The sequence below is a fragment of the Salvia splendens genome, chromosome 11, assembly GCF_004379255.2.
Source record: "Salvia splendens isolate huo1 chromosome 11, SspV2, whole genome shotgun sequence".
Lineage (NCBI taxonomy): Eukaryota > Viridiplantae > Streptophyta > Magnoliopsida > Lamiales > Lamiaceae > Salvia > Salvia splendens.
The window spans coordinates 20,174,103-20,187,451 of NC_056042.1; positions in this window are offsets into that span (position 1 = coordinate 20,174,103).

Here is a 13,349-nt window from a genome sequence, read left to right on the forward strand (position 1 = left end):
AATTTATGTACCTCGCCGACTTCTTTGTCATAAAAATTACGGAGCCAGGAGCGGAAGAGTCCATTGGAATCCTCTTGGGAAGACCTTTCCTATCCACCGCCAGCACAGTCATCGATGTCCGCCATGGGACGATAAATCTGGAGTGTAATGGAAAACGACTTACAGTCAACGTTAATGAAACTGCAAGGAAGCCACAGGACGGCGAAAGCAACAATCGGTGGATACTGTCAGACCTCTGGAGCGAAAGTGTCTGGAAAATGAACTCTTCATTAAGTCCTCCGATTTCACTGATGACGAAAAACTTAAAAATGAAGCAGCTGACTGGTTCGAAGCAACAATAACTGGTAACTTGGATGATCAGGCCATTGAAAGAACAATTATGGACTTCTGTAAGCTAACACAACCAGCCAAGATAGAAGAGATCACTCAAGGAGTCGAAAAACCACCTGACCAAGCTGGCCCGTTAAGAAGAGAGCCGAAGGAGAATCCCGCACCTACAAGGTATCCATCCTCGGAGGAAAAAGAAGTGATCGTTCCCCCCTCGAGAAAGGAAGAGCCCTTCGGAGAACAAAAAGAGCCACCATCCCAGTGTCAAATCAAACTGATATCCAGGAAGCAGAATTCAGAATGGGCAGACCCTCATACCACCGTGGCAACACACACACTGGAGGCAAACATGCACAAAGGAGACCCCCCCTATTCGTTCTCTTTCGCGGTGAAGGGTAATAGGGTTGATCCCTATAGAGACAAGACCAAAGCGGGAATAGTGGAAGAGATTCCACTAACCCTGCCCAATCTTATCCAGTAAGAAGGTATAGGGAGCGACTGCGTATTCTTGGGTAGTCTGCTTGATCAAGCAACATAAATCTAAATCGTCGGTCTGATCAAGTGACATCCTAAGGACACCGGTCATTTCTCTTGATAGTGTAGTGTAAATATTTTATGTGTTGTTTATTTATTAGAAAGGTAAAAGTCGGAAGTGGAGGAAAGAAACTGATCAAGTGGAATTATGTGAGCTTTCTTCTGGATTTAATTATCCACTTGATCAGTGCAATGTGAGTTAACCAATGGCCACAGTGATTTAATTGATCAGAGGCAGGTGATAATATGACGCATACAGTCATTGGAGAGGTGTCAGATGGCTCCAACTATCGCAATGAAAGGACGTTCCAGGGAGAAGGAGGAAGCGTATCAGATAAGCTAAGCCAGCTGGCACTCTGAAAAGGCACGCTCGTACGTAAGGAGTCGCAGAGTACGTGAACAGTCGCAGGGATCTCAACCGTCAGAAATCTCAACAGTCGTGGCATCAGTATAATAGGCAGACCTCAGAGTTGTATTTCACTCTCAACCAAAAGCGACTACAGTGCATACCAATCCAAGTTCCAAACCCCTGCCTAAAACATCTTCTCCACCAGCACTCATCACCATTGCCACCAAGGATGTTGATCGAGCAAATTCCCACTTCTTCATCATCCTCCAGTGTCGACGCCGACGGTGGCGACCAGGAAACTTTATCCCAAGTTCGTCAAGAAAATCCTAACCCTCCTAAGCCAACCATCGCTCCACCACAAACCAATACCGCCACTCCACATTCCGAAGTAGATAAGGAGACCCTACGGCGCCTCGATGAAATTCTCCGGAGTATACCCCGCGAGTTGGACGATGCAGCAGCATATGCCGCACTCAAGGCTAGACTTGGGATTTCCAGGTCTAAAGATCCTGCTTCGTCCTCTAAAACAAAGATCCCACCCATCTCTCCTATATCACCTCCACCTACAATCTCTCTTCCTAGCCCTCCTACATCACCTCCACCTGCGTCCCCCGTCCAACCGATGCAATGCAGCGAATCTACCTCTGACAGGGAAGGATTGAGGGTGGATTATGGGCAACCTTTCGCTATTCCGTCGCCAACAAGCGGTGGCAACTCCACTTCAATCCATGAGCCACATTTGACTGAGGATGGCGACATCAACGATGAAGAGGTGGAGGAATTCCGCCCACTGTTCGACTATGGGGAGATGGAAAAGGAGGAAGAGGAGCCGCTACGCCGTCAGACGCGGCGTATGACAACAAACCGGCTCCTGGAGGAAGCTGAGACCCTAAAAACCCGAGGAGAGGAGGAAACGATGGTGCAGAGGCCACGCACGGTACGGAGGCTGGTGGATGAAAAGGAACCGGAGGAGCCTCAGATCCAGGAAGCTGGGGAGGAGAGAGAGGCTGTCGAGGACAGCATGGTAAGGGAAGAGAGAGAGGAAAGAGGAAGAGGAAGGGGAAGGGAAGTGTTTTTCCTACTCCCAAGAGAAGTCGCTCCGCCAACATAGGGGTCGTCATTACAGATGCTTCCACACCCGTTTCTCCACGGTCAAGAGATGAGGGCAGTGATTCGACGGGACAGGAGTTGCGCTGGACCCGAACGTCCAAGAGGCAACAAGGACGGCCTACAACCTCTCCTTCCACCACCTGCTCTCCTCAGCATGTGGTGTTAACCCCAGCTCTTCGCCAACAGATGTTGGAATTCGATGATCCTAAAATGCAGAAGGAGGTGCACCAAAGGGTGACCTCCCATAAGAAGTTAAAGGCGGGGAAGATGCTGCACCAACCGTCCCTGAAGAAGATAGAGATGAAGGAGAGGTTTTTCGCCTACATTGCCGGCATCGGTTTTGAATGGTTGCTAGAGGTCGATGAGACCCCTGTGCCGGAGGACCTGGCCAAGGAGTTTTTCGCATCCTTCCGATTCTTCGGAAGCTCAGACCTGAACGACAGAAGTGTCTCTTTAGGGTTTTTGGCCAGGACCATCTGATGAGCCTAAATGATTTCTCCATCCGAATGGGCCTCTATACAGAAAGCCAGGTAACCAATGGGGTTTGGGTTGGGCGCGATATCGGTCTCCCTCAGAGAAAACCCGAATTCGATCAGCAGGCCATCTGGAAAGCCATATGCGCTGGACGCGCCCCTACCTTCAGAGCCGCTGAATCCAGAGGACATCTTATTGATGATCCTGCCCTCCGACTAGCCCAGGTCTACTTGGCCTGTAACCTCCTCGGGCAAGGCAATACACTGGCGATCCTCACTCTGGCCGAGCTTTACTTTATGTGGAGCATGAGAGAACAGAAGAAAGTCAACCTTGGGTTCTGGCTGGCTTATTCCATAAACCAAATGGCTACCCATGCTGCCCGCCATTTAAACGTCTGCCACCTCCTCGGGGCCTATCTGAGGAGAAACTGGACAGTGAAGAGTGTCGGACGCCCCATCCTTTGCCCTAGTCCTGAATTGTTTGACCTTGACTTCTTTGTTAGAATTCAGGTTTTAGAGAAGACGCATGGAGGGAATTTCTAGTTTTACTCACCAGGACGGCGGGAGAAACGAAGAAGCCAGCCCCAGAGGAAAAGAAGGCTAGAGGAGACCTCAGAAACCCTTGCCGAGGGAGGAGAGGAGGATACACACCAGGCGCCCACTCTGAGGATGGAACAAGAGGAGGCTGCAAGCACTAACATCGCATGGAAGCTCTGAGTGGAACAGACATTGATGCAGCTGGTGGAGAATTCAAATGCTCAAATGGTCCTGCTGGCTAGGTTGTTGGGTACCACCCAAGACCAGACCCCTGCCAGACGACTACCACCTCCCGCTACGGGCTCTCCTCCGTCTCGACGCCCGTCATCCTCTCGGCCACCCTCAGCATCTCCTAGTCAACCCCCCAGGAAACCCTAGTAAACCCCCCCCCCAATTCTCAGCTCATTTCGTTTCAAACAATTTAATTTTCATGTTGGTCTGTATATATACTGATGTTTCTTTTGTTCTCTTACACTTAGACCTGTGTTGGGTCTAAGTGTGAGAAGTATGCATGCTGTTTTGCTATTTTTGTTTGCCTGCCTATATCTGTTTGGTTATTGTTTCTCTGGTTTTAATCAGCATGTTTTGATCGTTGGCACTGTCTCACACTTAGCCCAGTGTCTGGTCTAAGTGTGAGAAGTTTCTCTTGTTTATTATTGTGCCGTTGCCTGTGCCTAACCCTTTTTTCCACTCCATCCAGTCCATCGAGGACGAGTTCATATGCAGTAGGGGGGACGGGTTAGTTACAGTAGGATCATTCATGCACAAAAATTTTCAAAAAATTTCAAAAGAAAACAGTTAGTAATAATAAATAGGCAATATGCATGAAATTGGATAAGTGGAAGACTTGACTACTTTTTGGAAGAGTTAGAAAAAGGATTCAGTATGCTTACATGTAAAAACTTGATTGCAAAAACTTAATCAGTTTGAACGACGCAAGTATGATGGAAACGCTCAATTTTAAACCAACTGTGAAGCCTCTCTATATATGAGTTATAAGCCAAAAGTAGAACACTTTCTACTATTTTTACAGAAGAAAATTTTACGAGAGGCCGACTTTTAATATTGAGATGAAAATTGAACAAGTAGTAAGGACTAAAGGTACTAGGTCTTAGCCATTTGAGCCGTTTATCTTCCTTCGTTCTACGAACCCGCCTCGTTAATCAAGGCACTATTAGGGTTATGTATACTAGAAATCACCTTTCGAGTGATTGGATACTATAAAACTCTACTTGTTATTTTCCAATGAATAAAACAGATTATTTTTGTCATAATGTTGTTATGTTTTACATTTAATGGTTGTTTATTGCATATTTAAATGTATAAGAACGTAACAAAGTCTAAGTCTTTGTTCTAGTAGACCGGTTGTGGGCGTCGTCCACTTTAAGGTAACACTGTCAGTTCTGAACAAAGAAAAAGAAGAATTTCACAACCCAGATAGGCCTAGACTACCTATCGTGAAAGGTTGCAATGTCAGTACGATTATTTCTAATTGAAATAAGATGACGTTGGTGTGGTATAGCACTGAATGCATCTAACAGCAAGACGAGTCTTTATGCTATCTACTAAAAGACGAGGTCTTGATAATAATTTCTTAATCAATGTACGTTAGCATTAAGCATACGATATTGAGTATCTACTACTTTGACTTACCAAAGGTGCGGGTTTTTCATAACCCAACGATCCAGGTATATTGGGTAGTGGTGATCATTATCTAGCGGTGCTAGGATTGCTATTACGTTGATTCGTGCGCGAGGAGAGTCTCGTTTGATAACATCCACAAGAGGAGCTCGAAACAAGGTTTTATTATTCGGAACCTAGCTAGTTGGAGTTTGATTACTCTATGAATAATAAATAAGAGTTTCTTGTTAAGTCCACTCTTGTAGATTAAATATGTTGATTAATTAAGTCCATAGCAGATATTAATTAATTAATGGATGTTTCTATCTTGAGCGCGGGAAATGAATTGAACGCAAATAAAGGAAACCCGGAATACTTGTAATTTCGGATTTGGAAAGGCAGTGCAATGTTACTTCTGTAGTGGCTGCTTGTAATATTCCAATATAAGCTTATATTAAATTGTAGGTTCATTTTAATTAGTAAAAAGCTAATTGGGTGAGGTCAGATCCAATTCTTCCTTAGATCCCTGACTGGGCCCAATTTGTGACTTCATATAAATAGGAGATAGAAAATACTTTTTTCTACATAAAAATTTCGTCCCCCTCTAGAGAGAGAGAGTTCGAAATTTGTGCCTCCTCCGTGAGCTGTTTTTGTCTTTCATTATTCGAGTCCTAGTACGTTGGTGAGATTTGCCCACATAAATATCAGCGTATAGTCCGGGACACCAGTCAGAAGATCCGAGGTCTTGTATTGAAGGTCTTCACGTGGAGACGGAGCAAGCCATCACCGATTCTTGATTGAATCAACGAGGTAAATTGGCTAATTCCGTAGTAAGCATGTTTTAGGGATTTTATATGCTAAAGCATGTTTTAATTCAAGTAATGAGCATCATACATGTGATAATTGCGCGAATATAATTTGTCTGAATAATCTGCTAAATAGATCAAATTCATGTGATTGGATTTTTACGCACTCTTTCGCTGCCAACCCCTTCAATTGGTATCAGAGCCAGTCTTTGGCTCTGATTATTTGGATTTAAATTTCGCGAAATTCATGTATGCATGTCCAATTTGATTGCGAAGAATATTCTTGTGTTTTTGCTTAAATTTTTATGCATGTTGAACTCAAGAACTGTCGAATCAATGAACTTGAATTGCTCGAATGTATGAGACGTGTGATCCGTCAGCTCTCGCACCGAGACGGATCGCACCACGCGCGATCGAGGTAGGGTTGTCGATTTAGTGGGAGCCGAGGGATCGCGGCCATAAGGCGATGCGCAGACGAGCGTGGGAGCGTGCACGTCACCGGACGAGACTGCAAACCCAGGCAGAACCCGCGTCGAGATCGAAACGGTGGATGGAGTGGCACGGCAGTTCGACTGAGAACGTGCCGAGGTGCCGAGACGCCAGGCCGAACCCTAGGCGGAAGGTCCGGCGCCACCCGACGGAACACCTGACCGAGAGCGTCGCGCCTGTTGGCGTGTGGCTGGTTGGGGCAGTGGGAAGAGCTGGAGTGAGATGGACCGAGATGGGCGGTCCGAGCTGGCCGAGAGCAACCGCGCCACCGTGCGCACTACTGGCCGAGAGCTCGAGCCACCCGACGAAACACAGAGCCAAGACGGGCGCTCGCCGCTGGCCGAGAGGAGTCGCGTCTCCGAGTGCGCTCCTGGCCGAGACGGAGGCGATACCCGACGAGCCGCTGGCCGAGACACTGCTTGCGTCGTGGTCCGACGAAGAACTCGTCGGATTTTCATCGTTCATCGTTCGTGCGAACCTCGTACGATGAGATAACGATGAAGGATTATTTTAATGATTATTTAATTATTTTATTAAAAGATATCATTGAAATATTATTATTTAATGGAAATAAAATCTTCATGGAAGATTTGCTTAGATTTTAGGAATAATTTTATTATTATCTATATCTATGGAAATAAATAATATTATTTTGATTCCTAGATGATATGGATGAGAATAATTTAATAGTTTCCTAATATTAATCTAGATTTAAGGAATATTTTTATTATTTTCTATATCTATGGAAATAAATAATATTATTTTGATTCCTAGATGATATGGATAAGAATAATTTAATAGTTTCCTAATATTTATATATCTAAGATCCTAATAAGGATAGATATGTATGAATACATTAAATAATAAAATATCTCTTCCTAATCTTGAACAAGGAAATAATTTGAATTTATTTTTCATGTCTTATTAAGGATTAAATAATTTGCTTATTTTAGATATACCTTATAGTAGACATGAATAAGAATTAAATTCTAGAACAACAATTTCCTAAAGGAATATAACAACATTAATTTAAAGATTTAATTATCCAGGAACAAAATTTAATCAAGCCTTTCTCTGCCCTAAGGCTAAGGATAATTAAAGAAAAATCATAATCCAAATATCTAAGCTATAATTACGAACTCAACGTTTGTATATGGTCTCCATCAATTGGTCTGCAATTTATGAAGTTTTTTTCTAATATTATCGCCACCTGCTTGTGGGGACAATAATCCTAAGAAAATAGCAAGTTCATGAGGGCGGACTTCTCAAATATAAATAGTATGAACTAAACAATAATCCTAAGAAACTACAAGATTCAGAAGTTCACACGGGATTTATGAGATAGCTTGATCTTGTTAGCAGCACATGAACATTGTTATGGGAGTGTGTTGTAGAAATGAGACTCTGTAATGCTAAAGAGATGGTCTTGCTTAGGCAACATTAGGCGGCCATGCCACTCTGTGGTCTTTAGACTATTCGTCAGTATTGTGACCAGTAAAATTGTAAGATTTTTATGCGTATTGACTTCCTCTGGAGGGTACAAAATTTTAATTTTATAGTTGTAAGATTTTGAAAAGTTTTATGGTTAATCTAATCAAACTTCTTACATAAGTTTATGACAATAGTAGTGTAACACTCGTACTTTTTAAGTACTAAATTAATATATGTCATGAAATAATTAATAAAATTAGAGTCCAAATGTTTATTTAAAATGGCTTTGGGCCATAATAATCAACAAGTCCAACCAATTAATAATTATACAAACTTGGGCTTACAACCAATTAAGCCCAAAACAAATTTAATTAAATGGTGGGAGCCCAATCCCCCACACAAGTATTTCAATCAACAACAATCAACAATGAATCGAACATCACAAATTGAAACCCCTTGCTGCGAATTGAAATTTTAAAACGAAAGAACATAATTTGTATAAGGAACTTATCTTTCGGGGTTGTGCGGGGCTGTTCGGGGTGTTTTTCGGGGTGATTCGGGTTCGTTTCGGGAGTGGTTCGGTGGTAACCGGAGGCTGACTGACAGGCTGCACAGCAGCGGCGACACAGCAGCACCGAGCGTCGGTGGTGGACGCGGGTGACGAATCGGCGGCAGCGAGCAGCGGCGGAGCGGCAACCGTCCTCTCTTCTCGCTGCAGGGGCGAGTTTCGCCAAGGAGACAGCGGCGGTGGCTGGAGAAGGATGCTGGGACGGCGGAGGAGCACACCGGCAGCAGCGGCGACGGAAGGCGACGGGATTTGAGGAAGAAAAGAGAGAGAAAGGAAAGAGAGAGAAGAAGAGAGGGAGATAGGCGTGAGGGAGGAGATCCGATAGTGATGGAAGGGAGTGGGTTAGACTTTTAAGTTGAGCCTCTTTCTTTTTTTTTCCTTTGGGCTAAAATGTTAAAATGGGAGAAATAAGATGGGCTGGGTTTTTAATTAATTCTTGGGCCAAATAAATTAAATCCATGGGCTCAAGTTAAATTAAAATATGTGGGCGGCCAGAATTTAATTTGTGGGGCTAAAATAAGTGTTGAAGGTGTTACGTACGGATAGCGGGCGCGAATGGCCGACCGGCGTCGCACGCGACGCCTTGGGCGGCCGCCGAATAATCGAAAATGCACGAAAACCGGAAAAAATGAGATAAAAGACGAGTGCATGCATTCTAAATGTTTCTTTATTGAGATTGATGTGTACTTTAATTGTTTTTCGAAAAGGTGGTTCGCACGCTCATTACAGTCGGATCGAGAAGTTATAAAAGGAAATTTCTAAGCTATTGAGGTGGGCTCTATTATTTAAACTCTTTTATTTACAATGATATGTTTATGGAGAGATAAGGGTGGTTTAAATGTTATGTCATGCCGTATTTTATTTTTTGAATTGCCTATCAGATTGTCTACTAGGATAATGTCCTACTAGATTTTGATGGTTAACGAATTCGGGTCTGACTAGGGAGTGAGTCCCTACTCAGACTAGTGCACTAATGGGGATCGTGAGCCGTCCTTTGTGGTCGGCCGGTCCAGTGATCGAGTTTGTGGCCACATTCTCGTTTCACATGATGGTTCAGATATGGTACATGATGGGGGATGATGATGATGATGGGCCGCGCGGCCATGTTTTACGATGGAAATGATTTTAGTGTTTCTCGGCATTTTTTTGTTTAAGTAGAACCCGAGTTTCACTCAATGATGGCTTGACATAACTTTATGGATAAAATGTATTTTGGGCATGAGTTCACTGAGTGCATCAAGTACTCAGCCCCTGCATATGTTTTCCCTATGTGCAGGTTGAGCGTTGACGAGGACGGAGGATGTTGAGTATTTGGACAAAGACCGTATTCAATAAATGTTCCGGTTGCTATTGTATCTAAATACATAGTAGTAGCCAACTCTCAAATGCTTCCGCTACGTCAAGTTTTAGAACTCTGATGTTTTCTTTTTTCCGTTGGACTATTTTTTTTAAACTATGTTGCTTCGTGATCTGAGACTATGATTTGATAATGAAGTTTCGTCTTTTGATCTACATGTCGTACCCCTTTGATTGTTTTCCCCCTTTTTCCCCGCTTCTTAATTCCCCCATTAGTCGCGACCCACCGTACTTTCTATCCTTAGGAAGTGCGATCGTGACAAGTAGAATACTCTGTTTTGCAGTGCAAATCAAATCGTCAATATGTCGTTCAATCCTCTTTCTGCAATACTCAAAGAAAACAAACTCGAGGGCCAAAATTACATAGAATGGAAAAAAAATTCGGACGTCGTTCTTACAGCTGAAGAGTACAACTTTGTACTCACAACCCCGCGACCTCCAGTGCCAGCGGCTACCGCTGCGGCAGGAGTCAGAGATGCACACAGACGATGGCATAAGGCGAATGAGATGGCTAAGTGCTACATGTTGGCATCTATGTCATCAGTACTCAAGCATCAGCATTCTGCTATGGAAACTGCCGCCGAGATTATGCAGAATCTCAAGAATCTTTTTGGTACTCAGAATCGAACGGCTAAGTCTCAAGCCTTTCAGAGTATCATGTCGAAGATAATGAAGGAAGGCTCGTCTGTGAGGGACCATGTCCTCGAGATGATGGGTCACCTCAACCAGATTAAGGTGTTGGGAGGGACGATCGATCCCTTGTCCTAGGTAACAATCATCCTTCAAAGTCTTCCCCCTAGCTTCCAGCAGTTCAAGCTCAACTTCGAGATGAACAAAAGGAATTACACCTTGGCAGAACTGTTGGCTGAACTTCAGTCAGCAGAGGACCTTATGGTTCAGGCTAAGGCTGCCATGATGACTTCGGCACCTCGTTCCTCTGGCTTCAAGCCTAACAAAGGAAAAAGGCAGGCACCGAACTCAGAATCGGGCAAAGTAGCTAAGGGAAAGAAGAAGAGGGCAAACAAGAAGCCCACGGGGAAGTGTTTCAAGTGCGGAGAAAAGGGGCATTGGAAGCCAGACTGTCCTAAAAGGGGCAAGGCTATAGGTATGCACCAAGCTTTAGTAGTTGAGTCATGTTTGACTTTGACATCTACTTGCACTTGGGTTATTGACACAGGAGCCACTGATCATATTTGTTTTGATCCTGACTTAATGCAGGTGACAAGACGGTTACATGATAGTGAGATCGAAGTCCAGCTGGGCGACGCTACAAAAGTGGCGGCCGTTGCAGTGGGAGACATTTATTTGCGTTTTAGTAGTGATAGATTTTTTATTTTGAAGAATGTTTTGTTGATACCTTCTTTTAGAAGAAATTTAATTTCAGTTTCTGAATTGGTTTTTGATGGATATTCGATTTCTTTTAATGACAATTGTGTTATTAAGAAAGATGGTTCTTATATCTGTCGTGGTATCATGGAAAACAATCTATACACAATCACATCTATACAGTTTAATAATCGCAAATCAGAACTCAATACAACATAAAAAATTTCAAAGAAACGAAAGGAACCTTCAAGTTCAATGAACGAAACGTACTTATGACACCTTAGACTTGGTCATGCCATTGAAAGGAGGATCCATTCTCTTATTCAACAAGATCTTATTAAAGATCTAGAGGAGGAAACTTTTCATAAGTGTGAGTCATGCGTAGAAGGCAAGATGACCAAGAGGCCTTTTAAGGCTAAGGGCAATAGGGCTAAGGAAGTACTTGAGCTCGTTCATTCCGATGTATTTGGACCAATGTCTACAGAGGCAAGGGGTGGTTTTCGATACTTCATCACTTTTATTGATGACTTCTCGAAAATTGGATATGTCTATTTGATGCATCACAAATCAGAGTCTTTTGACAAGTTTAAAGACTTTAAGACTCTTGTGGAGAAGTATCATGGAAAGAATATCAAATGCCTACGATGTGATCGTGGAGGCAAATACCTCAGTGCCGAATTTTTGGACTACTTATCGGAGCTGGGAATTAAATCCCAACTGACTGCGCCGGGCAGGCCCCAGCAGAACGGCGTGGCTGAAAGAAGGAACAGGACATTGTTAAACACGGTTCGATCGATGATGAGTTATGCACGTCGGCCTATTTCATTTTGGGGACATGCCTTATTTTCTGCAAGCCATATTTTAGACAATTTACCATAGAAATCCGTACCTACTACTCCTTATGAGTTGTGGACTGGGCGTAAGCCCAATCTAGCACATCTCAAGATTTGGGGTTGCCCTGCTCTTGTATTGGAAAAGGATCCAACTAAGCTAGGATCAAGGACGGAGGTATGTTTGTTTATAGGATACCCCAAAGGCACGAAAGGTTATGAATTCTTTAGTCTCCGAGACAAGAAAGTCATTGTGAGTACTCACGCGACATTCTTGGAGGAAGACTATGTAATGAATCATAAACCCAACAGTGAAGTGGCTCTCGATGAGCTGACTTCTGTCACAAGTTCTATTAACCAAGAACAAGTACCAAGTGTACAATCAATTCTCGAAACTTCAACTTCTACTCAAAATATTGTAGTGCCGCGCCGCAGTGCATGAGCCCGACAGATACATTAGTTTGGGAGAATCTATGGATCACTCATCGGACAACAATGTATTAGATGCCTGGAACTTTGCGGAGGCGCTGGCAGATGTCGATCATTGCGAATGGGTGAAAGAAATGGATTCGGAACTACAATCTATGATAGATAAAGACGTCTACAATTTTTCCGTCCTACCCGAAGGCTGTACTGCTATTGGGAGCAAGTGGATATATAAACGTAAACGTGGACCCGATGAACAAGTTAAAGTCTTTAAGGAAAGACTAGTGGCTAAGGGGTATAACCAAAAGGAAGGCGTCGATTATGACGAGACCTTCTCCCCTGTGTCCATGCTCAAATCGATCCGGATACTATTGTCTATTGCAGCTTATATGGATTGGGATGTATGGCAGATGGACGTTAAGACTGTGTTTCTAAACGGTGGTCTTAAGGAGACCATCTACATGGAACAACCCGAAGGATAAGCCATAAAGGGCAAAGAACACATGGTTTGGAAGCTTAAGAAGGCCATTTATGGCCTCAAGCAAGCATCTAGATCGTGGAACCAATGTTTCGATCAAACTGTTCACAAGTTTGGATTCGAAAAGTGCCCAAGTGAAAGCTGTGTGTATAAGAAAGTTGATAAGGGGAATGTGGTGTTCTTAGTTTTATATGTAGATGACATTCTTCTAATTGGAAACAATAAAAAGATGTTGCCATCAGTACGAACTTGGTTTTCGAACCAGTTCGAGATGAAAGATATGGGAGACGCGGGACACATCCTCGGGATCAAGGTTCTTCGGAATCGAGAAAAGAAGATGTTGTGCTTATCTCAAGAACCTTACATCGACACAGTACTTAGTCATTTAGCATGCAGGACACCAAGAAAGGTTTGCTTACCTTTTAGAAATGGCACCATTATCTCAAGAGATGTGCCTAAACCCATCTGAGATACAGGAAATGAGAAGATTCCATATGCTTCGGCAGTTGGAAGTCTCATGTATGCTATGCTATTTACTAGACCTGATATTTGCTTTGCTGTTTGCATAGGTGGCAAGATATCAGTCAATCGGGCCAAGGACATTGGACTTCCAGTAATAAGAACAATACTTCAAATACCTTAAAAGGCTAAGCGACTATGCCCCTAGATTTACAATGCAGTCGAAGCTC